This window comes from Pseudorca crassidens, chromosome 20 (genome assembly GCF_039906515.1).
Source record: "Pseudorca crassidens isolate mPseCra1 chromosome 20, mPseCra1.hap1, whole genome shotgun sequence".
Taxonomy (NCBI): Eukaryota; Metazoa; Chordata; class Mammalia; order Artiodactyla; family Delphinidae; genus Pseudorca; species Pseudorca crassidens.
The window spans coordinates 46,518,817-46,545,368 of record NC_090315.1 but is presented as its reverse complement, the minus strand read 5'-3'; the positions used below and the strand labels follow the sequence as shown (position 1 = coordinate 46,545,368).

General features: G+C 41.5%; 1 long non-coding RNA gene across 1 annotated transcript in view; it reads right to left on the bottom strand.

The window, feature by feature from the left end:
- LOC137215117 (uncharacterized) overlaps nt 1-26,552 on the bottom strand; it is a 1,036,631-nt gene that overhangs the window by 347,729 nt on the left and 662,350 nt on the right. Inside the window, exon 6 of the long non-coding RNA XR_010939165.1 lies at nt 9,036-9,101. This is a non-coding gene — a long non-coding RNA (uncharacterized lncRNA). The remainder of the gene's footprint in view (nt 1-9,035; nt 9,102-26,552) is intronic.

Below are 26,552 nucleotides of genomic sequence, written 5' to 3'. Positions count from 1 at the left end.
CACCTCCCAGTTCCTAGATCCAGCTGTTCCTGATATTGGCCCTTGGGTTCTAAGAGATGTCCCTCTCTATTTAAAAGAAATTCCCCGTCATTGGGCAAGCTGCAGGTGGCTTCCAATACTTGCTAACAACTGTCCTAAGGACATATTACGCTTCTGTTTGGGATTAGTAATTCGGGGTTGGCTGGAGTTACACCAATTCAGTCAGTAACACTAACTACTTTATGCTTATCAGCAGGTATAGATATTTTTAAACAGAAAAATGAATGATTACATAATGTGTGCATTTCTGTACGCTGAAAAATTTTTTTAAAAATATGAAGTTTAGAGCAGGAAACAATAACACAGGTTCTCTGAGCGGGAAATTGTAAGAGCTACAGCCTCAGTTTATACTGGTTAGCATTACCCAAAAGCTTGTCATTTCCCAACTTCAGACGTTCTTGTACCACTTTTATGATTCCCGCCATTACTGTGTTTCATCAAAGTCAATGTACTGCAGAAAAGAAATGCGATTCATTCCATCTACGTAAAGTGCAACCTCATTTAATTGCAGCCTCAGCCAAAGTACTTATAAAATTGGGGATTTAATGTGTTAATTATATTTTAATATATTTAAGAATAAAAACACTATTAAGAAACGCTGCTGTGCCACCTAAAGTGGTACCCAGGACACACACGGGAAGCATCACAGGTGAAGCCAGAGTCTCTAAACTGTCTCTGTTCTCATGTGGCTTTCTTTTTCCTTTTTATGAATTCTATTTTTTTTTATACAGCGGGTTCTTACTAGTTATCTATTTTATGCATATTAGTGTATATATGTCGATCCCAATCTCCCAATTCATCCCACCACCACCACCACCCCACTCCCGCTGCTTTCTCCCTTTAGTATCCATACATTTGTTCTCTACATCTGTTGTCTCAATTTCTGCCTTGCAAACCAATTCATCTGTACCATTTTTCTAGATTCCACATATATGTGTTGATATACGATATTTGTTTTCCTCTTTCTGACTTACTTCACTCTGTATGACAGTCTCTAGGCCCACCCACGTCTCTACAAATGACCCAGTTTTGTTCCTTTTTATGGCTGAGTAATATTCCATTGTATATATGTGCCACATCTTCTTTACCCATTCATCTGTCGATGGACACTTAGGTTGCTTCCATGTTCTAGCTATTGTAAATAGAGCCGCAATGAACATTGTGGTACATGACTCTTTTTGAATTATGGTTTTCTCAGGGTATATGCCCAGTAGTGGGATTGCTGGGTCTTATGATAGTCCTATTTTTAGTTTTTTAAGGAACCTCCATACTGTTCTCCATAGTGGCTGTATCAATTTACATTCCCACCAATAGTGCAAGAGGGTTCCCTTTTCTCCACACCCTGTCCAGCATTTATTGTTTGTAGATTTTTTGAGGATGGTCATTCTTACTGGTGTGAGGTGATACCTCATTGTACTTTTGATTTGCATTTCTCTAATGATTAGTGATGTTGAGCATCCTTTCATGTGTCTGCTGGCTATCTGTATACCTTCTTTGGAGAAATGTCTATTTAGGTCTTCTGCCTATTTTTGGAATGGGTTGTTTGTTTTCTTGATATTGAGCTTCATAAGCTGCTTGTATATATTAGAGATTAATCCTTTGTCAGTTGCTTTGTTTGCAAATATTTTCTCTCATTCTGAGGGTTGTCTTTTCGTCTCGTTTATGTTTTCCTTTGCTGTGCAAAAGATTTTAAGTTTCATTAGGTCCCATTTGTTCATTTTTGTTTTCATTTCCAGTCTAGGAGGTGGGTCAAAAAAGATCTTGCTGTGATTTATGTCATAGAGTGTTCTGCCTATGTTTTCCTGTAAGAGTTTGATAGTTTCTGGCCTTACATTTAGGTCTTTAATCCATTCTGAGTTTATTTTTGTGTATGGTGTTAGGGAGGGTTCTAAGCTCATTCTTTTACATGTAGCTATCCAGTTTTCCCAGCAGCACTTATTGAAGAGGCTGTCTTTTCTCCATCGTATATTCTTGCCTCCATTAGCAAAGATAAGGTGACCATATGTTTGTGGATTTATCTCTAGGCTTCCTATCCTGTTCCACCGATTTATATTTCTGTTTTTGTGACAGTACCATACTGTCTTGATTACTGTAGCTTTGTAGTACAGTCTGAAGTCAGGGAGCCTGATTCCTCCAGCTCTGTTTTTCTTTCTCAAGATTGCTTTGGCTAGTCAGGGTCTTTTGTGTTTCCATACAAATTGTGAAATTTTTTGTTCTAGTTCTGTGAAAAATGCCATTGGTAGTTTGAGAGGGATTGCACTGAATCTGTAGATTGCTTTGGGTAGTATAGTCATTTTCACAATGTTGATTCTTCCAATGCAAGAACATGGTATATGTCTCCATCTGTTTGTATCATCTTTAATTTCTTTGATCAGTGTCTTATAGTTTTCTGCATACAGGTCTTTTGTCTCCTTAGATAGATTTATTCCTAGGTATTTTGTTCTTTTTCTTGCAATGGTAAATGGGAGTGTGTCCTTAATTTCTCTTTCAGATTTTTCATCATTAGTGTATAGGAATGCAAGAGATTTCTGTGCATTAATTTTGTATCCTGCTACTTTACCAAAATCATTGATTAGCTCTAGTAGTTTTCTGGTAGCATCTTTGGGATTCTCTATGTACAGTATCATGTCATCTGCAAACAGTGACAGTTTTACTTCTTCTTTTCCAATTTGCATTCCTTTTATTTCTTTTTCTTCTCTGATTGCTGTGGTTAAGACTTCCAAAACTACGTTGAATAACAGTGGTGAAAGTGGGCAATCTTGTCTTGTTATTTTTTACAGATTTTTTCCTGTAATTGGTATCTAGTCTCATAGTGTTGTGGTCTGAAAAGATCCTTCATACAATTTCAATTTTCTTAAATTTTCCAAGGCTTGATTTGTGACCCAAGATATGATCTATCCTGGAGAATGTTCCATGAGCACTTGAAAAGAAAGTGCATTCTGTTGTTTTCAGGTGGAATGTCCTATAAACATCAATTAAGTCCATCTTGTTCAATGTAGCATTTAAAGCTTGTGTTTCCTTATTTATTTTCATTTTCAATGATCTGTCCATTGGTGAAAGTGGTCTACTATGATTGTGTTACTGTCAATTTCCCCTTTTATGGCTGTTAGCATTTGCCTTAAGTATGGAGGTGCTCCTATATTGGGTGCATAAATATTTACAATTGTTATATCTTCTTCTTGGATTGATCCCTTGATCATTATGTAGTGTCCCTATTTGTCTCTTGTAATAGTCTTAATTTTAAAGTCTATTTTGTCTGATATGAGAATTGCTACTCCAACTTTCTTTTGATTTCCAATTGCATGGAATATCTTTTTCCATCCCCTCACATTCAGTCTGTATGTGTCCCTAGGTCTAAAGTGGGTCTCCTGTAGGCACCATATATATGGGTCTTGTTTTTGTATCCTTTCAGCCAATCTATGTCCTTTGGTTGGAGCATTTAATCCATTTACATTTTAGGTAATTATCAATATGTATGTTCCTATTACCTTTTTTACATTGTTTTGGGTTTGTTATTGTAGGGCTTTTCCTTCTCTTGTGTTTCCTGTCTAGAGAAGTTCCTTTAGCATTTGTTGTAAAGCTGGTTTGGTGGTGGTGAATTCTCTTAGCTTTTGCTTGTCTGTAAAGGTTTTAATTTCTCCATCAAATCTGAATGAGATCCTTGCTGGGTTGAAAATCTTGGCTGTAGGTTTTTCCCTTCCATCACTTTAAATATGTCCTGCCACTCCCTTCTGGCTTGCAGGGTTTCTGCTGAGAAATCAGCTGTTAATCTTATGGGGATTCCCTTGTATGTTATTTGTTGCTTTTCCCTTACTGCTTTTCATATTTTTTTCTTTGTATTTAATTTTTGATAGTTTGATTAATATGTGTCTTGGCATGTTTCTCCTTGGATTTATCCTGTATGGGACTCTCTGCGCTTCCTGGACTTGATTGACTATTTCCTTTCCCATATTAGGGAAGTTTTCAACTATGATCTCTTCAAGAATTTTCTCAGTACATTTCTTTTTCTCTTCTTCCTCTGGGACCCCTAAATTTGAATGTTGGTGCATTTAATGTTGCCCCAGAGGTCTCTGAGACTGTCCTCAATTCTCTTCATTCTTTTTTCTTTATTCTGCTCTGCAGTAGTTATTTCCACTATTTTATCTTCCAGGTCACTTATCCATTCTTCTGCCTCAGTTAATCTGCTATTGATTCCTTCCAGAGAATTTTAATTTCATTTATTGTGTTGTTCATCATTGTTTGTTTGCTTTTTAGTTCTTCTAGGCCCTTGTTAAACATTTCTTGTATTTTCTCCATTCTATTTCCAAGATTTTGGATCATCTTTACTATCATTACTCTGAATTCTTTTTCAGGTAGACTGCCTATTTCCTCTTCATTTGTTTGTTCTGGTGGGTTTTTACCTTGCTCTTTCATCTGCTGTGTGTTTCTCTGTCTTCTCACTTCGCTTAACTTACTGTGTTTGGGGTCTCCCTTTTGACTGCAGGTTCGTAGTTCCCATTGTTTTTGGTGTCTGCCCCCAGTGGGTAAGGTTGGTTCAGTGGGTTGTGTAGGCTTCCTGGTGGAGGGGACTGGTGGCTGTGTTCTGGTGGATGAGACTGGATCTTGTCTTTCTGGTGGGCAGGACCATGTCCAGTGGTGTGTTTTGGGGTGTCTGTGACCTTATTATGATTTTAGGCAGCCTCTCTGTTAATGGGTGGGGTTGTGTTCCTGTCTTGCTAGTTGTTTGGTATGGGGTATCCAGCACTGGAGCTTGCTGGTCTTTGAGTGGAGCTTGGTCTTAGCATTGAAACGAAGATCTCTGGGAGAGCTTTTGCCGTCTGATATTATGTGGGGCCAGGAGGTCACTGGTGGTCCAATGTCCTGAACTCGGCTCTCCCATCTAAGAGGCTCAGGTCTGACACCTGGCCAGGGCACTAAGACCCTGTCAGCCACATGGCTCAGAAGAAAAGGGAGAAATAGTAAAGAAAGAAAAAATAAAATAAAATAATTAAATTTAAAAATTAAAAATAAGAAAGTAATAAAGAAAGGAAAAAGAAAGAAAGGAGAGAGCAACGAAACCAATTAACAAATCTACCAATGACAACAAGCGCTAAAAACTATACTAAAAAAAAACAAACGGACAGACAGAACCCTAGGACAAATGGTAAAAGCAAAGCTATACAGACTAAATCACACAAAGAAGCATACACATACACACTCACATAAGGAGAAAAAGGAAAAGAAAAAAAATATATATATATATAAAGGAAGAGAGCAACCGTATCAATAAACAAATCTACCAATGATAATAGACTCTAAATACTAAACTAAGATAAACATAAAACCAGAAACAAATTAGATGCAGAAAGCAAACCGCAAGTCTACAGCTGCTCCCAAAGTCTACCACCTCAATTTTGGGATGATTTGTTGTCTATTCAGGTATTCCGCAGGTGCAGGGTACATCAAATTGATTGTGGAGATTTAATCCGTTGCTCCTCAGAGAAATTTCCCTTTGTCTTCTTTGTGCGCACAGCTCCTGGGGTTCAGCTTTGGATTTGGACCCGCCTTTGTGTGTAGGTCGCCTGAGGGCGTCTGTTCTTCGCTCAGACAGGACGGGGTTAAAGTAGCAGCTGATTAGGGGGCTCCAGTTCACTCAGGCCGGGGGGAGAGAGGGGTACGGAATGCAGGGCGAGCCTGTGGCAGCAGAAGTTGGCGTGATGTTGCACCAGCCTGAGGCGCACCGTGTATTCTCCCGGGGAAGTTGTCCCTGGATCACGGGACCCTGGCAGTGGAGGGCTGCACAGGCTCTCAGGAGGGGAGGTGTGGATAGTGACCTGTGCTCGCACACAGGCTTCTTGCTGGCTGCAGCGGCAGCCTTAGCGTTTCATGCCCGTCTCTGGTGTCCGCACTGATAGTCACGGCTCGTGCCCATCTCTGAAGCTCATTTAGGTGGTTCTCTGAATTCCCTCTCCTTGCGCACCCTGAAAGAATGGTCTCTTGCCTCTTAGGCAGTTTCAGACTTTTTCCCGGACTCCCTCCCAGCTAGCTGTGGCACAGTAGCCCCTGCAGGCTGTGTTCACGCAGCTAACCCCAGTCCTCTCCCTGGGATCTGACCTCCGAAGCCCCGCATGTGTCTTTTCAAATTATGGTTTTCCCTGGGTATATGCCCAGTCATGTGACTTTTTTCTAGACACTTCTGCATTGCCCACAAGACTCTGGATTTGTCTGAGGACGACATTTCAAGGCTCAAGGACTTGAGGAACTGATCTCCTGTGATTAAAATGAAAGCAATGCATGGTAGGCGCACATTTAACTAAGGGAATCTGTGTTTTATTATTTGGGAAGATGTATTTGCATAGGTTAATTCAATGACATTCTTTATTTTAAAAAAGGAAAGAAACTCACGTGGTGAGCATCCATCCACCAGTCCCACCTTTCAAGTTCATGTTAATTTGCCTTAGTTTTTATCTGACCTGAGCATCCAAAAGATACCAGCAGTAAGTTATCTATCTCATCACATGCTGGGTGAATAAGGGACCTGACTCAGTTACGACCAATTGAATTTACTCACTCATCACGGAGTTCCCAAGGCCTGAGTAGACGTGATGTTGCAGCTGATATTTGTCTTCCAAACTTCAGCTGCTCATGGCTCAAAGTTCAGCATCACTGATATTACTTTCATCCCTAAGATAAGAAAGCTAGTGGGTGTTTCCTTGTGTTTTGATTCCAGCTCTAAAATCACTCCTTAATGATTAACAGGGGTTCCTCTGAGACCTGCAAACACAGAGGCTACCATCATGCTGAATGGGAAAGCAACGTCTGAGACCAACCAGTCCAAGCCCCTCTCCACACTGGAGCAGCTCAAGACCCTTCAGGAAACGCATGCAATAATGGTGGCGTATAAATCAGCCTTCTCTTACACATTACCAGAAAAAAACTGACATGTGGTGAAGGGACCAAAGCTGGCTTTAGTGAAATCTTATGTACTTTCAAGCCACAAGTAGTACAGTTGATCCTTGGACAACAGGCGTTTGAACTGTGAGCATCCACTTCTATGTGGATTTTTTGCGGTTAGTTGAACCTGCGAACACAGAACCGTGGATATGGAGGCCCTGCAGATATGGGGGTCCTACTGTAGAGTTATGCGATGTTTTACTGTTTGGGCATTGGAGCCAGAACCCCCATGTTGTTCAAGAGTCAACCGTATATTCAATCTGTACAAAGGAAGAATGTGGGACTTGCTGATGCGGTCCTGAAAGGCCACACTTTAACTTCTCTCCCTGCCTTCATCCTTCACATATGAGGCTCACTGCTTTACAAGTTGTCTGGAATGATGACTAGTCATTTCTACATTCTTTGTTTTTGACCAAGTAAACTGTGAGAATAAAAGAGGTGGAGGAGCCAAGTGATCACATGCGAGCATTCCGAGGGTTGAACACGAGCAGTGCATTACCACCCGGCATATGTATGTGTCATGTCAATCACTGTTGTATCACTGTTCTAGTTTTTATTTTTTCACTACCCAGACCAAAATAAAAAATGGGAAAGCATTCATGCCACTGCTTTCAGCGTTTCATCTTGTGCCCTCTTCTGTTTCCTTCGTTGTAAAAGGTTTGGGAAAAAAATTCACTAAGGAGTATTGTAATAAAATTTAACAAAAGGTCCACAAAAAAGTAGCAAGTCACCCTGCACTTGAGCATGAAATCCAAACCCCAGCTCTGAAGGTATACCAACAAGAAATGCGTATGGGCTGCATTCCAGAAACCAAACCGCAGTATTTATTTCTAAAATCACATCTCTCTGAAAAAGTCATATAAATATTCTCTCCTTCCCAAGGAAACAATCCCACTTCCCATCAAATCAAGGATCAGAGGAGAAGTCCAGACAGAAGACGAAACACACAGTGTCACCATCTCCTACATAAGTGGTCCTGCTCCGCACACAGCCCCTAATTCCTCACTCCTGGCACATGTCCATCTGCTACCACAGCAGAGACCTGACAATTTAGAAATTTAGAATCACCGTGTTGGCTATCCTGACATCCCACATGGGAGCAGTTGGAGAAAAATGAACAGGTAGGTCTGCCCTTCCTAGTCAGTGAACAAACTCGCAGCAACAGCAGCACCTCCCTCCACCATGTTTTCAGTAACTGGGCTAACCTGGATAGACATGCACTGTGAGCCTCACACAGCGCACAGTGGTTACTTCAATGAACCAATGTAATGACATCCTTTGAGTCCAAAGTCACAGAGACATCTCACTCGAAGAAACACCACTGGTAACAGGTGAGGCAGAGGCATAGGCAATGAGGTCTGCCCAAGAAGGTACGATCTAACAAGGAAGACTCTCTCTGTGTGTGTGTGTGTGTGTGTGTGTGTGTGTGTGTGTGTGTGTGTGTGTGTGGAGGGGGAGGGGGTGTGACCACATCTAATTTCAATTTCCCACTGAAAAAAGATGCCAATAACCTATGTTATCAGACAAGGTTTTTTTTTTTTTTGTCTTTGAAAACTGAGAGAGTTGAATAAGTGTACCCGTGGGTTTCCAAGTGTTTCTTCCATGACTGGGTGGCCCTGTAGACAGGTATGTCATACACCTCTCTCTGCATTCAAGCTAGGGTGCAAATGGGTCTGTGAATGCCTGGAATTCTATTCTGTGCTGTTATTGGGTGAAGCTGATTTTGCGTCCTCCCTTACGTGCCCTCACCTCTTCCTGCAAGCCCCCCACATCCCCGATCATTTCCAAACTCTCTTGTTGCTACGGCTGCTTCTCTTCTTCTTTTTTCTTTTCCTTCTTCTTCTTGTTTTTTTAAATAAGGGCTCTGGCCTTGCACTGCTGTTTATCACCTAAGGCAAACTCTCTCTCTCACTCTTTTTCCCTCTCTGTTTCTTTAAATCTCTAAACCACAAAGCAGCATGCGAGCAGCACCATGGGTCAAGATATCAAAAGAGGGAACTTTTATAGGTTTCCTCGATAACATGGACAGTAAAAGAAGACGGAACACAAGCAGCATTACTGACCTTATTTGATGCTGTGCAGTAAAGAGAGACAGTTCTTCTGCCGTCTGCCCACGTGGGTCCAGGCATCTGTGTGAGAAGAGGAGAGCTTGGGATCAACACTTGGTCTGGGTTTTCCTACACTCTTAGGCCAAAGCTTTCCATGTGTTTTCAGCAAATAATACCCAAATAAACAGAAGGTTACTGAATATATTAAACTCACTGCGGAAAGAAACTGCTTTTTGATGCCCGGCATATACAGACACTGTTTTTCTCTGCACACTCACATGTATGAATAGAAGTAGGAACTCACAGACTACGCAAGGGATGTCCACGCTATGAGAGCAGAAGTCTGTATTCTGAATATTACAGATGTTAATCAGCTCTGCCTAGGCAGCTACAAGCTACAGACTTACATTAGGGTGAGTTTTTTGGAGCTCATTGCCATAGTCTGTAAGGCAGACACATTGTATTTAAAGAAAATGCGTTTTTCTTTGGTGTGACACGACTACTGGCTTTCGCACGTTATGGGCCCAAGAGGACAACGGCTTCAATGGCCCTCGGGAATAACTGCTTCCACAGCCATTTGGGCTAATTGGACTCCTAGAGGAGTACAAATGAAATAGAAAAAAAAAAATACTTTGCAGGTGGAACTCTTTTTTTTTTGGTTGTTTTTTTAATAGTTGAGGTCTCTTTTTTAATCTACTTTCAGGGAAACCATGTTTTCTCTCATAAGAAGAAATCCCATAAAGGAGATTAGCCCTTTTTGTTTCAAGAGCCCAAAGATCGCAACCCTACCTTTTTGTTTCCCCCACATTTTCTACGAGGATAGTCTTAGCCTCTTAACTTCCTACCTTAACTTCCTACCTTATCATTTCACCATTGGTTAAAGGGGTAAAAGAAGAATAGCTATTTTCTCCTCTGGAGAAAATTCCATTCCCTGACTCCCAAAAGAAGTCACATACATACCCCTTCCCTTTTCTTTTCTAAATATCTGTGAACCACGTGCTCTCTCTTCCCACTTCAGAAACAAGAGCAATCTGAGGATCATCCTATCAACCATCACTTTCACTGTTTTCTAGATCAAATACTGTGATTGTTGATAAACATATGCCTTGACTGCAACCCAGACCAGGAGCACCATATTGGAGGGTTTCCAGAATCAGCTGCGTGAAGACGCCAGCACCACGCTCACTGTCTGAGGTCGCTGCAGACGCCCGTGTGAGCCGGGCTGAGCCTGTGCACACACGAAGGCGTGGGCATGCACTGCTTTGCTTATGCCTCATACATGTAGGGAATTTTGAATCCAGGCAAATGAGAGAGATGCTCTTTCGGAATAGGCATTGGCAGTCATCTCAAAGACCACATTTCCTCTGCTCCTCCCAAAAATCACAGCACTGGCCCCTGCCCACAAGGCAGGAGTTATCCAAAAGCATCAGGTCAGCCTGACCTTCACTCTATCCACCCGTCTGCGTCCTGAAACATGTTCTCATCTTTTGAATATTTATATTGGGCCCAGCAAACTTATGTAAGATTTGACATGTCCCCCACCTGGCACAAAGTATTGAAAACATGCAGACAGAAATACATAAATAGAAATTAAACTCTTCCGTTTACTTGGCAGACTAAATTAAGGCTAGGAAAATACCCGCTGACCTCCCAGCTGAGAGCAAGTGTGAGGACCCTGTATGCTGAAACTGAGGCCTGGGCCAACCCCTTCTCCTCACATGGGACACTCTCCCTGAGCATGAATGGCAATGAAGATACAAAAGTGTATTTCCCCTGACTCACTCTGCCTCCCTCCCAGCCCTGGGCCCCTGTTGTCCTGTTGGCTGGTTATTTTAACTTAATGTGGTGACATCACAGGCTCCCGAGTGAGATCAAGGACTGAGCATGGACGCAGGATACATTCCCCACCTCCTCCCTGCACACTTTCCAGGGACCAGATCGAATGCATGTGAAGGCTCAGTGTTCACTGCTGGACCACAAGGTCCAGGCCTGTGTGGGGTGTGGCCGCACACCTCTGATGCAGCCTGGGCAGGACTGGGCTACGACACAAGGCCTGCCAGGTGATGATGACTGCGTGGCCCCAGCCTGTGTACAAGGGGGTTGGCAATTTTTATCCAGAGTCCTCATTTTTATACAACTGAGCTGAACGGGCATACACAGGCCTATGGTCACCTCTTCAATCGGTGGAGTTTGTATGTTGAGACTGCATGAGATGGCTTTTGACAGAGTGGGGCACCTGCACACAGTATAACACTTCACATTTCTGTGTCATAAGCTAGACTCCAAAATATTCAAATACATCCTTTTATAATTACGTATTTTCTAAGCGACTGGAAGTCATTGCTATCCTCACTTGTTTGCAGAAAATACCTGGGTTTAAGAGGAATCTTGACTGCCAGACTTAGCAAGTTAAAAAAACCAAAGGTGCCCTGTTAAATTTGAATTTCAGGTAAACAATGAGTAAATTTTTGGTATAATATTTGAGACATACTTATATAAAAAATTATTCATTATCTGAAGTTCAAATTAACTGTCGTCCCATATTTTCTCTGGGACCCCAACCCTGCAGAGTTCGTGTGTGTGCCTGTGGAGATGGCGGCACAGTGAGAAGGGGGTAGTGCAATGTAATTTTCACCCTTTTGTGTAAATTTGGGGGGAAATGCATCCTTGATCCCTGACTCGTTGCTTGGATAGAAATACAGCCACTGGGAAGATCAGCTGGGCTTCGTAGTTTCCAGCCATGTATTTCCAGGTGCCCAGGGATCTCTGAGGGGAGAAGGTTCCAGATGTGATACTGACATCACATTAGGAGGAAGCTCAGCTTGGGCAGGTATGTTTTTCAACATGGCGCTAGCAGAGCACAGGTGATTAACAGTCCTCTGCTGAGGTTCATGACTTCATTAGAATATTTCCCATCATAATTGAATAGGTAACAATACCTGGCTATTAAATACAAGCCTATCCCTCAGGATGACCAGATTATCACTTGAATTTAAAATCTTTCTGAATTTTTAATAGTGCATAACAAATATGATTATTTATGCAGTTTCTTCCAGTGCTCGGCTTGCAGGACTACAGTTATTTGGAACGCCTTCAGTTTCGATGGGAGGGATTAAATCGAGCTGCGCTGTTCCTTGTTATTTCCTGTATTTCCCAATTTCTGTAAAATATTTAGCCAACAGGTTCCCTCTTTTCTTTGTGACCTGGATGAAGCCCGTCCAAAATCCTTTGGGGTCCTTGGCAGGGCCCAGCTCTGCATTCTTGAGAAACCCCTGGTAATTAGCAGCGGGGAGATGCACGGAGCTGTGGTGTAAAGGGAGCAGCTGAGAATCCATAAAGCTGGCTGATGAGAAAGTCAAGTGGAGGCCTGCCTGGCTGAAACCTCTTCAATAGATCTGTAGTCTGGACTTGAACCCTGCCCTCTCACCTTGGGGTCTGATATTTCTTTTTTTTCCCCCTGCCCCCACCTTTCTCTTCTCCTCCCAGCTTCTCTATCAAGGAGTGATTGACTGTGAATAAAAATGTGAGTGACCTCCATCTAGCCACCCCACTTCCCTGAAAAGGGGGGGGAGAAGGAGAGGGGGAGGGGGGGAGAGAGAGAGAGAGAGAGAGAGAGAGAAGAACCAGAGAGAAGAGGGAAGGGGGAGAGAGGGACATACAGGGGAAAGGAGGGTCCCCGACTTCCTCACAGGTAATTAAAGGGACTGTTTTCAAGGTTGCACGGGCAAAAGACAATTCGGCCCTAATGAAGCATCGATCGACTGGCACTAAGGTAGAAAGGAGCTGACATTCATTCAAAGGTCCCTTTAACTGATGTAAGACACTGCACCGGGAATGATTCGTTCTCTGCTGTCATTGCCTAGGACCCAGGAAAGAAAAAACAAAGGGGGGGAGTTTGTTTTAAATTTATTTCTGCATTGCCACAAATGTGTGTCGAGCTTTGTTTTCTTTTTCTTTTTTTTCTTGTAAAAGATATAATGCATCAGGGCACATTCTATTTGGTTGTAGGGAGGGGGACCTCCCCGCCTCCCAGAGTAAATTTTCTTCATCAGTCACGTTTAAAAGCCCACCAATCAGGCCCGCTGGTCCGGGATTCATGAGGTCAGTGATGGCAAAGCAAGGACTCCTGGGGTAGGTAGCGACATCGCTGTCTGTTTGCAAACCCAAACCCACTTGCCTCCGAGGATTTGGCCACTGTCTACTTTGTGCTGGTGTTTGCTATTTTATGGCAAAAACAGAAACCTCGGTTGCGGGGGAGGGCCGGGGAGGGGGTCGATGAGGCTGTGTGGTGAGGACTGAGTGAGAAAAGGGCTGAAGATGCTGCCTGGGATGAGTCTTCGGCAATACAGGCACCGAGATGGGCTTTGCACGTTGGGAACAAAAGCCAGGCAGAGCCCCAGGTAAAGGTGTGGGAGAGCAGCTAGCCCAGCCTCACCTCCCAGCCCACCTGGGGTTCGGCTGTCTGGGCGCTTTCTCCGGGCTGGACGTGTCCTGGACGTGGCTGCCGGTTTTCCTCACTAAGCTCTAAAAAATGTTTGCATTTGGAGAACATCTCGATGATGATAAACGGAGGGGAAAATGCTAGTTGTACCAAGTAAATTGGGGTGGATGACAGGGGAGGAGAGGTAGTATCGATTCCCAAACAAGTTGAGTGTTACCTGAAGAAGCTTTGCCCACAGTCCACAGCTCTGCTGGGTCTTACAAGAGGCCCCGCGATCAACAATAGCAGGTCCCTTCAGAGCAAGAAACACAAAGAGAATTTGCTCTGGTTCAGTCCCCACGGTGAGGCCCTTCGGAAGCTGAAGAGAATCACTTTTTTTTCCCCTGCTCAAAATAAGGGGGAGAAAAGAATTCTCTTGTACACACTCCCGTATAGACATGCAGAGTACAATGAAGAGAAGAAAAGGGGTCCTCTGACAGGACATTTCAAATCACTGGCTCTTTTTCACATTTTTTCTTTCTTTTCTTTCTTTCTTCCTTTCTTTCTCTTTCTTTCTTTCTTCTTTCTTTCTCTTCCTTCCTTCCTTCCTTCCTCTCCTTTTTCTCTTCAAAGAACTTATTGTTTAGTGATTTTGCTCTTCATTCTGGTTTGGTTTTGGAGGGAGGGGTGGCAGGATCTATTATTTAACTTGATAAAACAGCATTAGCACACCGCCTCACTGCCTCCCTCCCTCGGCGTCTCTCTTCTATTTATTCATTTGTGTTTACATTTCTAAGACATCCCTTTAGCTGAGGGAGGACACTTCCCACATATTGCAGTATTGGCCATTAATGCAAAAGGATAATTTATTGGTTGCACAGCCTCTGAAGTTGAATTTTTAAGAGAAAAAGCAGAGCCCAGTTTCCTTGGGTTTGTTGCATTCATATGTATTTGGTTGGTACCTTTCTCTCCTTTATCTTTGAAACAGTTTGTAACATTCTGTTTATCAATTTGATGCTCTTTCATCATGGCTTTCATTTTATTTATTTTTTTAAGCCAAAGAACAGGTCAGGAAACAGAGGCAGAAATTGCCTGGAACATCTGCTGAAATAATAATAAAAAAAAGTCCCCCCCCCAAAATGGCTACACTGTAGCCCAGCAGATCCTATCTGCATTAATTTGGCCGAACAACAAGATATTGCAGGGGACAAACTCTGAATAAAGCAGTTCCGAGTTCCCAGAATTGGCACAGCTCAGCCTAAACAATGGCTGCTTCCTATTCACCTTAACCCAGCTTTTCAAAAGAACATCCCCAGAAACACAAAGCATCAGTGGGAAATGGCAATTTTATGAATCCTAATCAATCAAAGGGCTTATTAACTCAATGTGAAGCCAGATTAAAATCTTTAATTATAAATCATGCTAAAAGGAAAAACAAAATGTACTTATGGTACATTGAAAATTCCGGATATTAACATAGTTGCTATTATCTCTCGCAATATTAAATTCCCCCTCCCTCTCCCCCCAACAACCTCACCTTTTTCTATTACTAAAGAACAGGGCTACAGGACCCAAATCATTTTTCCCCTCGATTTATTAAAATGTATTCTTTTTCTCCCCCTGTGCACTCAATAGGTTGCTGGGAAGCTGCGTTGGTGGTTGTAGGAAGGGGTACGAGAAATCCCATTACCAAGCCCCAGGCGCCTAGGGTTTCAGTGTGATGCTGGGGGTAGTTTGGGAAGTCGTTTATTAGGAGGGCAGGGTTGGTGTTATAGGGTTGGTAGGTTTTTGGGTTTTGTTTTTGTTTTTTTTTTCTTTTCTCTATGTAGGGGTCTGGGGGAGGACAGCAATCAGATGTGGAGCATTTTCGCTAATGAAAGCGGCATGCAGGTCTGTGCTAGTAGGATTGAATGGCAGGAGTAGAGATCGCCAGCTCCAGGAAGGGCCCTCACTTGAAGTCGCATCACAGTGTGAGAAGAGGGTCCGGGTGCTGCTGCTGCTGCTGCTTCTCCTTCCTTTTTTTTTTTTTTTTTTTTTTTATCAGGCAGACATTTGGGAAATGACCACAGCAAATTTAATCACAGTTGGGGGGGGGAGGGGGGAGGGAGGTAGAGCAGAGACTGTGATTCACATGTTTTATTTATTTGTTCAGAGTCACGGCCATCCTATTGTGTGTCCCTCATTCTGTCATTTCAGGCCCCTCGGACCCACCCCCTACCCCTGCCCCCATTGTTAATGTAAGAGGCAGAGAATATAACCACATTTTATATAATAACATATCCAACACTGCAAAAGCAGAAACCTCATCTTGAGAGGGGTCCTTTTCTTATATTGAAATGATAAAAAAAAAAAAAGAAAAAGGAAAAAAAATCTTTCTGTCCTAATGACAATGTTGGATAGAGAGATTTGTTCTTTGTGTAAAAAATTCAGTGATCTTCATAGCGAGGGTACATGCCCCGATTTCCTCCCCTCCTGTACGTGGGCTATTGTACTATTCTATTTTTATATTTACAGAACAAGTCCTATGTTACCAAATTGGCTTTAAATTAAAAATAGAAAGAATGAAAGGAAAAAAGAAAAAAAAAAAACTATGCAATGTCTTATGTACAATCAAAGCTAATAAAAAGGAAGTAATGCCCTGGTTTAAATTAAATCCTACTTCATTCCTTTTATTCAAAGTTCAGACTTTCTTCCCCTCAGCCCCTCTCCCGAAATATTCCTTTCTTTGGCTTTATTCCTTTAGTTCCAGGGACAAGAAGCCCTCATTCCAAAATGAGGTCTCTTAAGATTCCTGTCACTTTCCTTCCTAACCCTAGAACCCGGTTTTAGCCAGGGACAGAAGGTGGGAGCAGAGAGTGGGTGAGAAAGGGAAGAAATAGCTCTTGCTGACGACCTTGATAGAGAATAGGGTTTGATTTTCATAATACAAGGTTGACTTTGTGCTCTTTTAATCTGAAAGCTAGCTCTAAACTGCCCTATTTAAACCTGAATCAAGAAAGGGACTTGTCACAGATGGATACTAACCAAGTCTGCCCTGGTGGCATGTACTGGCTCCTGGCTCTGCGCTTCCCTCGGGCATTTGTGATCATGCCACACCATATTCTTGCAGCTACTACTATTTCTAAAGTGCAATAAAAATCTGATTTTCCTGATTACTTTGGAATTTCTAAACACAGATAGTGTTACTTTAAAATCATTTACGAACAGCTTTATATGCTTTGAGCAAATATATACCCAAATGCTACTTTAGCCTCTGAAAACTTGCAGCCTCTTATTTTGGTGGCCAACCCTGTAACCACACCTGCCCGCTCCTTGCGGTAAACAGAGGAGTCTGATTTTTCTTTGGCTAAGATGTAAATTTTTGTTTAGGTCCATCCCTCCTTGATTTTTCTGCCTTTGCCGACTGATACTTTTGTAGTTATCTAACTGTACAAACATAGCTGGAGGACAAAGAGTGAGTAAAAGGTCCTAAATCAGTTTTCATGGCTAAAGTGCACACGGAATCCATTTTGGCAAAAAACACTCAAATTCTCAGAATTCCTCTAAATCCTTAAATGCCACACGGCTGTGATATTCCTTTGAAGACGAGCATTGGACCTAATAAACGAATACTAGAGGCACAGATCTCGTCTTTAGTTCTTGCAACAGCTTTTCACTAAATTCAGAAAAGATCTTTTGTGCTTAACTGGGTTTTCATTTCATTGCTTTTAAATTTGTTAAGCTTGACTTTTGACACTTTGGGTGTTTAGCCTTTTTCTTTTTTTAAGTGCAATTATATAATAAATATTTGTGCTTCTCCAAAGGAAGACAATCTGTTGTTAAAACTAGTATACAATTTTTTGTTATGAATAACCCACATAAATATGTACATTTTCTAAACATCACCTTTAAGCAACTAATAGTGTAAACTATTTTGAAATAACACACTGAAACATTATATACACAATATATTTACTCCACTAGAAGGTGTAAACAGAATAGAGAAAAGAAAGATTAATAAAGCCAAGAAGGGAAGATAACTTACATAAATAGTTATGTAAATAAAATGTTCTCCTGAATTGCTATTTAAACAAATTAGACTTCAAATGATAAAAAGCACTAGTAAATTATAAGTCTGTATCAAAGATAAAACTATCTGACTCTTTTCCCACTAATTTACATTCCCAGTTTGCTTAAGCAAATGAAAAAAATATGAGTGGAGACAGATTTCATCAGCCAAAAAATTAAAATAGGTATTTGTCTTAAAAAATTGTTTATGGAATTTTAGTTACTTCTCAGAAATTACAAAAGGGACATTTAGAACCTGTTCAAATGGTGATACTCTGAAATGCAATTTTCTTCTGATATACTTTTTTCCTTTTAAATATTCAGAAGTAATCATATTCTTACATGAGTGCATAAGTCTAGCTCTAATAGAATTTTTTTTCCTTTTCTGCCACAAGTAAAATGATTTAAAAAATATTTCACAAAGAAATATTACATTAAAGCCCATATGAAAAATGGAAATAATTCCTTAACATTTTAGTTCACTTGTTTCAAGTATTCCAAAATATTTTTTAAAAACATTTAAAGTATTTATATATATATATATATATATTTTTTTTTTTATGTACAGCACAATTCTTACTTGGGCACTATTACAGATTTGTAATTTTTTTTTTTATGTCATGAAGAAAACAACAGTCATGATAGCAAGAAAATATGTACATTTTTCTGTCTTCTTTGGTTTTGTTTCAAATCCAAGTAAATAGGAATGAAAAAAAATTGGTTTAAATGGTTATTTTAGAACACTGCGGGGAATCTTCTTTTTAAAAGTATTTCAAGGCTTTTCTAAAGATTTCTCACATCAGTATTATGTTTTTGGTTTCCTTTTGAAAAATACATTGCTTTTAAAAGAACCTTATAATTTAAATTTATTTCCTATGCATATGGTTTTGTCAAAATCCCAGTCCAAACACAGAAAATGCCCTGTGTCTCCTTAACACCTACAAAGCTAATGTTTATAGGCCAGCTTAAATCTGAGAAGAAAATATCCTCCACAACTCCAGGCTTTTTTTTTTTTTTTTTCTTCTTCTTCTTCTGGATCAGTCGAGCTCTACATTTGATACACAGACTGATTTTTTTTCCCCCCCATCAAAATTACATGAGAAGCAAAAAGCTGGAATCTAAGACTCTCGACAAACTGGGCGGTTCTCCTCACTCCTCCTGTCTTTTCTCAGTGTCAGACTCTATGTTTAGATAAAACAATTTATCTTTATCATTTTCAAGCTGGTCAGACGGGCTGGGGGTGGGAGGTGCCAAGAGGTGGAGGGGTGAGGGAAAGGTGATTGTTTCACTTGTTGTCAGAGGGCATTGATCAGCCCTGCTGTCTGCTGGTCTCGGAGGTGAGGCCATGTCCCCCAGGAGCACTTCGGGGCTGGGCCATGTCAGTGAAAAGCTGTATTGAGTCATGACCCAAATGACGGCTTATTGAGGGAAACGGGTATTGGCGTCCAAATCATTCTGAGACACCCTCAGTAACACTTAAACCAGTCCGCTCCGTTAATGTCAGGTCACGGGGGACACATTTAGCCCCCTCTGCTGACCATTAGGCCCTTTGATGGAGTGGACGATAAACTTGACGGGACAAGCTGGACCCCACTCTTGAGCCTGCCTCTGCTGACAGCAGGCCCAGGACAGAGCCGCCTTTTGGAGTAGCAACGGGTCCCTGTGGTCAGGTCCCCTAGGGATTCTGTCCCTTTTATACCAAACAGGATAAAATATACCTAAAACTAGTTTTAATGTTACGGCGTCAAAGGGAGAAAAACTAGCACCTTGATCTGTCACCAAATTTTTCAACAATGAGGTCAGACACAAATTGTGGATAAAGTGGTCAGGCTTTACCATTTTGTAATTTTTATTTCTTGTTTTGATTTTTCTTTTTCTTCTAAGCACCGCTGATAGAGTGCAGGTATTTTGAAATCCATTTGTTATACCTTCTGCGGCAAAGAACAAAAAGAATTCCTTATTGTTTCCCAGGGAAGTAGAGAAGAATTCAACAAAAATTCACTCCAGTGTGATCACAACGTTTGCAAGGCAGTGCTCTGGAAGGGAATTATTTTATTTTGTATTGCCGAACATCAAATGCATTTTGTGGGGTAGGACAGTGGGAAGTTAAAGATAATTGCATTTCCCATCGATGGCAGCATTCGCCTAAAACAAACTTCAGCTTGAAAATGAACCGAAAGCACAAACTAACAAAACCCAGGTCTTTGTTAACATTCAAAGGGTGAATTAATAATCATTATTGCTACTATTTAAACAAATTATACCTAAATCTTCTGTTACACGAGAGATTGCTACTGTTTACTTTTTCTGCTTTCCCACCACGAAAGCAGCCTCTGGTTTGACAGAGCAGATTTTCTGGTATTACAATGTTTTTGCCTAGTTTTAACACCTTGTCTGGATTCCTCTTGAGAATTAACTGATACTACATTAGAAGGGAAAATGAGAGGGAATTTTTCAGCCGGCCCCCCCATTAAAAACTGAATCCAACAGAAACAACCCTCTATTCTTCCAACAGCACTAGTCAGTGCTACACAATTAGCAAAAAAAAAAGTTAGTACAAATGGGCTAATAATTTGACCAAATTATGCATCTGTTTTGTCTTAAAAGTAGAAATCTAATTAACAAGATAATCTATTTACTGAACTATTAACTACCCTCTGATAAATAAGGAAGCAGCTGTGGGACACGTTTTAACAGAGTGTGGGAGGTGGAGTTCTCATCCACTTCGAATTATCTAAACCTGAGTTCATAGGCTTTGTCTCTTCATACAGTCTGGAATCCTTAGAGCTTGCTAAAATTCAGAATTATTTCTTCTAAAAGAAGTCAGTTTTTCAAACCATGTAGATTATACCTCATTTTCATATCCATTTCAGTACGGTTTCATTCCAGAGAAATTGGATAAATTAAAACACACCCACACCCTGCTTTATCATATCCTGTTCCTGAAGCTTAAAAGTAAGATTTTTGTGGATTTGGAAACTTCAAATGATTTAAGCAGTTTTATATCTTGGTATGCTGTTTAGACAAGGAGTTACAGTAACTCATTTTCTCTCAATGTACAATTGATATTGTGTGTACAATGTATATAATAGCTGCACAGCTATCATCAACATTTGCTAACTCCATCTTGATGTTTTATGTTGAAAGGATATAAATAATCCCATTACAGATAAGTCTGTGAGTATGTCTGTGACTGAGTGTGTGTGTGTGTGTATGTGTGTGTAGGGGGGGCTGGGGAGAGAGAGAGAGATAGCACGTGGTCATACATCTTTTACTCATCTCATCCAAAGAGACTTCTAACTAGAGCCCTAACTCAAGAAATAAGTTGCATTGATCTGGTATTTATAATGGGGCAATGTTGAGTTTTTAGTGGGACGAGATACCAAAGGGAAATTATTCCATCATTGCCAGTAAGCTTCTCTCTCCACCCTGTTTTCGGTAATTTCTCCCACCTCTTCCTTTCAATTTGCAAAGCCAAGAAAGTGCGCAATTAAGAGAAATATATCTATTATGCCCTATACATGTTTTTAGCACCTAATAAGTATACCACTAGTAATTGAAAAATTAGCCATGAAATCCGTATTGACTAGCGTTCTGCCATTTCATTCAGAAATCACTCTGTCCTGATCCAAATGTAAATTTCCGAGGCAGAAGCTTAAAAAACCTAAGACATGGACACCACTAAATTAATTAAATCAGCTTGACTTTTAAAACAATTAGCATCTGCAACACCACATTTACACTTTTATTTTATCACAGCAATTAAAATTCCAACTGAAAAATCAGTAGAGTTGGGGTGGGTTCTGCACAACTCCAAAGTCTTAGATATTTTTCTGAGAACTAGAAGACAGAATTTTCTCTGAACTCTGTTCTCTGCGGACCTGAGCATAAACGAGAGCAGAAAGGCATTTTGTCCAGTAGCATCTTACATACCTGTTTGTCATGCTGTGTTTATATTCCTTTTTATGTATTTAAAAACAAAATTGTCCTGCTCTAGACTGATCTTTCAACCTACAAGTTTCTGGAAAAATAACACACCAGTCAACATGCACATCTGAAGGCGGCTAATTCCGAATTTAACTCTCTTTTCTTGTGACCTAAGTCATCTTCTCATGATACCACTTGTGTTCACAAGCCTGAGTATTCCCAGGAAACTTTATTCTTCAAGCACCCTTTGTCACATGTCGCCATGCTCTGCTAACTGCCCTAATCACATCACCTGTGAATCTGACCCCCAAGGGTGACAGCTGCAGCATGTTCCACTCTCTCATCATCCCTATGAAAAATCAAATATGGAAATTTTACCCCCATAACATAATACTGCCAAACATTTTAAACTGATACCTGAAAAAGAAGTTTTGTACCTTCTTTTTTCTCAAAGATGGCTAAAGTATTCCTTAGTTGTATCTTTTATTTAAGTTTTGGATTGCACTTAAATCTCAACACATTTTGAACTGAGCTCCACTCTCTGTGCTGTATGTCACTAGAGGCCACTAGAGGTCACAACAAGGTCACTGGCTATTCTCTGAAAACATCACACAGTATACAAATATACCTATTTCAGCATTTTAACATCGTCATCAGACACTCTAGCCCCCATGACCAAATAATTACAGCAAACAAGCCCCTTCCCCACCTAAAGGTGACCAACGAGTTCACACCAGGACTCTGGCCTGTCCTTTGAAATAGCTCTTGGTCCCTATGATGAAAGTGATGGAACTCTGATATATCAGAACCATTTCCAAACCAACTAGTCACCCCCATGTCACTTGCAATCACTTCTTTCTATTTATTTGGCAGTTACTAGACTAATCTATCCTACATAGACTAGTCATATTAATCAGTTTATGATGACCTGAAGGCCACCCAATGTCCAAAGCAACTTGAGGGCAAGATGGTGACAGGCTGTGCAGCAGAACAGAGGATCCCTCCTGACTAGATGTCAGAGGACCCCAGGTTCATCACCGACTACAGGGTGGGGAGGGAGGGACTCTTGCTGCTTCTAGGGGCAGGCCTGGGGCTCCTCCCACGTAGAAGGTCTAGTGGGGGAACGAGATTTTCTCTTTCCATACACCTTCATCATCCGGCCACTGAAATGCTTAATGCGGGCTTTCAGAAGAACTAGGGCAGGTGATCAGAAAAAGTGATAAATGGGGGCCTGCATTTCACACAGTTATTTATAACAAACTAAATCTGAACTACTGCACTGGGAGTTGGAGTACAAGGGGGGAAAATGTATGCAGGCAACAGGGAGTTAAGTAAATAATTTTTTTCTTTTCTTTGTCGATGTGTTTAGTTCTCTTCCTGCCAAGATTCATCTCTCTCTGCTATCTTGTGAGAGACACATATGGTGCAGTGAAATTGCCATCCAAGAAAGCATGTCCCAGCCTGTTGAGACATCATCAAATAAGATTAAAGCAAAGTAAAAATAAAAAGATAGAACAATTTTTTTTCTTTTCCTTGTACAGAGAACATCTGATGAAAGCGACTGAGGTACTTGAATTGCTTCTAAAGGTTTTGCAGCCATTTCTTTACTTTGGATGGTTAAGAAAAAGCCAGGGATAACACGACAGTATCTTCTTTAAGTTAGTGGGGAAAAAATGTGCTTCATAATAAACCAGATGTATATGAATAAAATACAATATTGCCTTCGGCACTTCTGTTGTAAATAGCACTGAAACATGCTGTAGACAGACTTCAGTCTCCGCTTTTGCTCCTTCTCTCTGAATTCTATGGATTAAAATTTTATGTTTATACTCCAATAAAGATCCATTAAAAAAAAAACAACTTTGTGTGGTGGCATCAAATAAAACTTCTAGTTTTTAATGTTAGTTATTATATCCAGATTCTTTTTATGGCACAGGATTGCTAACTTCTTGCTTTTCAGACCTCAGTATAGAAAGGACTGAGTTTCATCTTCACCCAACTGGTGGTCAGATTTCCCTCCTATTGCTGACACTTGGGAGACATGGGATGTGCAGGTAACTAACTACTCAACCTAACTGGCACACCCTGGACCAGACTGTGAGGGACAGTGCTTGCCTATGACAGTGTGGGCACCCCTATTCTCATAAGCTGTGCACATGACGCTTGATGTAAAATACGCCAGGAAAGTATAACGCGCCTGCCCTTCACCAGAGTGTCCCTGGTTCCTGGCAATACCCGGATGGTGCACTTATGAATTGGCTAGATTAATATCATAGCCACCTCCAAAAGGCAGCATCTTTTCTACCCATATTCCTCCTAAGTGACAATAATATCAACTTCCTTCCCTGTTCGCTTTTACTTTAAGAACCTGCTGGCTCTGGGCAAATTTATGATGGGGATAGGAAGAGGGGAAATCCACAGGCTACTCTCTTAAGTCTCTCTTCCAGAACATGCAAAGGATCTCTTATTTTTCAGGGGCTTACTTCCCCTTCCCTCCCAGAGTGGGATTTCAGGAAGTACTGTAAATACTTTAAAGGATGCGGTTCAGAGGTAAACAATACCATGATTCACATCAGAGGTGGGGTCCAAAGCCAGGCTTTGAAATTAAAATATATTTTTTTAAGTGTCTGGAGAGGAAGGGTAGCAGGCAGTGAAAGACAAGAATGTCCCTTTTTTCATGCAGATACACTGTTCTCTGTGATATGAAATCAGTTTGCATTCTGGAAGCAGAAATGAGGAAGCAGTCTATGCATTTGTTTGCAAACTGTCCTAGGTAAGGAGCCATAGGTTTACAAGATCTTGTTTCCGATGCGTGGCCTTAATTGGACCTCTGGAAAGCAACAATGCATCAGTAGAAGAGATTATCACTGGCCTTAATAAGCTGTTGTTGGCTTTCATGACAGCCACAGCCTAAAACGGGGCACATGGAGCCCAGAGACAATCTCACCAATTGCCTGAAGCAAGGATTAAAGAAACAAGGATCCGAAGCAGAGAAAGAAAGAAGTGGGGAGGGGGGCAGCGCAAGAAACAGGGGCTAATGTAAAATCGTTTCCATATTAACCTTCTTCCCTTCTGACAATGGTCAAGTTCTGATTCAAAATACAAATTATCTCCAATTACTTCAAAAGAGGCAGTCAGAGAGCTGTCATTTAACCTTCACCATCTGTTTGCCTCAAAAGAAAGCTGTACAGCCTGCCACGCTGACCTCAACTTTTCCTCTGAGCCCTGGACGGGCACCAAAGACGGGGCCTTATTGTTCTCCAGAGAGAAACCTATTGGGGTTTTACTGGGAGGAAGCGGGAGGTAGTTAGGAAGGAGGAAAGAGAGAAAGGAAAGATGATATTGATGGACCAGAGGAAGGAGCTCTGAGAGGTGACTCAATACAAGCTGGGTTGATGTCTCATGTTGAGTGGGTGGCCTTACCCACCCTCTGGACGCTGCTTACTGAATATCCTCTGCTGGAGGATTTGTTTTAAAACAAGACTGGCTCTAAGAAGGTCTCAGGGGCTTCCCTGGTGGCGCAGTGGTTGAGAGTCCGCCTGCTGATGCAGGGGACACGGGTTCATGCCCCGGTCCGGGAGGATCCCACATGCCGCGGAGCGGCTGGGCCCGTGAGCCATGGCCACTGAGCCTGCGCGTCCGGAACCTGTGCTCTGCAACGGGAGAGGCCACAACAGTGAGAGGCCCGTGTACCACACACACAAAAAAAATAATAAATAAATAAATAAAAATAAGAAGGTCTCAGTGAACCGAGACAGATGATGATTCAAGGATGGGCAGGACGAGTTAGGGCCCATGGCATGGTCGACCCTGATGCCTGGTCAGCTGTAGCGGGAGGCAAACTATTAGGAACACAAATGTGATGGGGTTGCCCAGAAGGTAGAGAGTACCCAGGGAATAAAGGTTTCTTGACACAGTCAAAGAAGCAAGACTTGAAGGCAGAGAGAAATGGAGCTTTGGGAAAATAAAAATCTGTTAGTACTGTACTGTCTGATAGACAATTGGTAGGCTGGAAAAAAGTTTTTAAATGAAAAAATAAAAAACTTACCCACTATACAAAACCCCCAAAATCACAGCATTCAGGATGGCCAGGTGGAGACCAAAGCCATTCTGGAGTCTCTCAGTGGAGACATGTCAGTCTGTATCAAAGCAATTGTAACTAAGAAAACCAAATTTAACTACTCAAAGTGGCTCTCATCGGGCACGAGGTAAGGGCATGGAGAACACCCGTTTTAGATGTCCCAGAACAAGGTCAAAAGGACCCGGAGGAAGAAAAGCTTCCCAACAGGCCATAGTGAAACAATAGATGAAAATTTCTAAATGCCTTGTGTTTTATGGGAGAGTTCTAATGTTTCTACCCAGGTACATTATATTATTTCCACTACCTCTGATCTTTACTTTCCATTTTAAAGCCCACTGAATAACAGGTTTCTTCAACAGGGAAAGAAAGAAAACAGACCCCCTATAAACGAGGACAACTTTGCCTCATAAATGGTTTGTGTGTTCAGAGAGCAAAGGCACCTGGAATTTTCTAAAGGAAAGCACCTGGAATTTTCTAAAGGAAAGCACTTCCAAATACTAGCGCCATGTGTGGGTAGGGCAATTCCTTCTCTTGTCAAACAGTATTGAAGCTCGAGATTTTTACCACGATGCCTGGAGTAACTGCCGGGGCCACTTATCTCTCGTTGCCAAAGCAGATGGGGACAAGCTGATCAAATAGAGAAAGCTGCGGTGTTCTCAGTGTCAGGAAGGCAGTGGTGGGTGTGAGGACGTGCTGGTGGCCGTCCAGAGGACACAGTGGTGTGCGAGACCACTGTGAAGGGGTGAAACTAAAACCACTGAGTATGGGCTCTCCATTCACAGCCCCCTCCCAATACACAAAGAGAACTCCTTTATTTCTATTTTCCTCTTCTACCTTCTCTGCCCCCTGCCATCCCCCCAACCCATTTCCAAATATAAGTCAAGGCCTTCATTGGCAGGTCACTGTTAGATGCTGAATCTAACTGCAGGAAATAGCCCTGTGACACTGGGCCATGATGGAATTACCCTCATTCAGATCTCTCTCAGGTCTGTGCATCCTTCCAAGTTCAACTTACGAGACAGCGGGCCACCTGAGTTGTCAGAAGAGTGAAGGATGG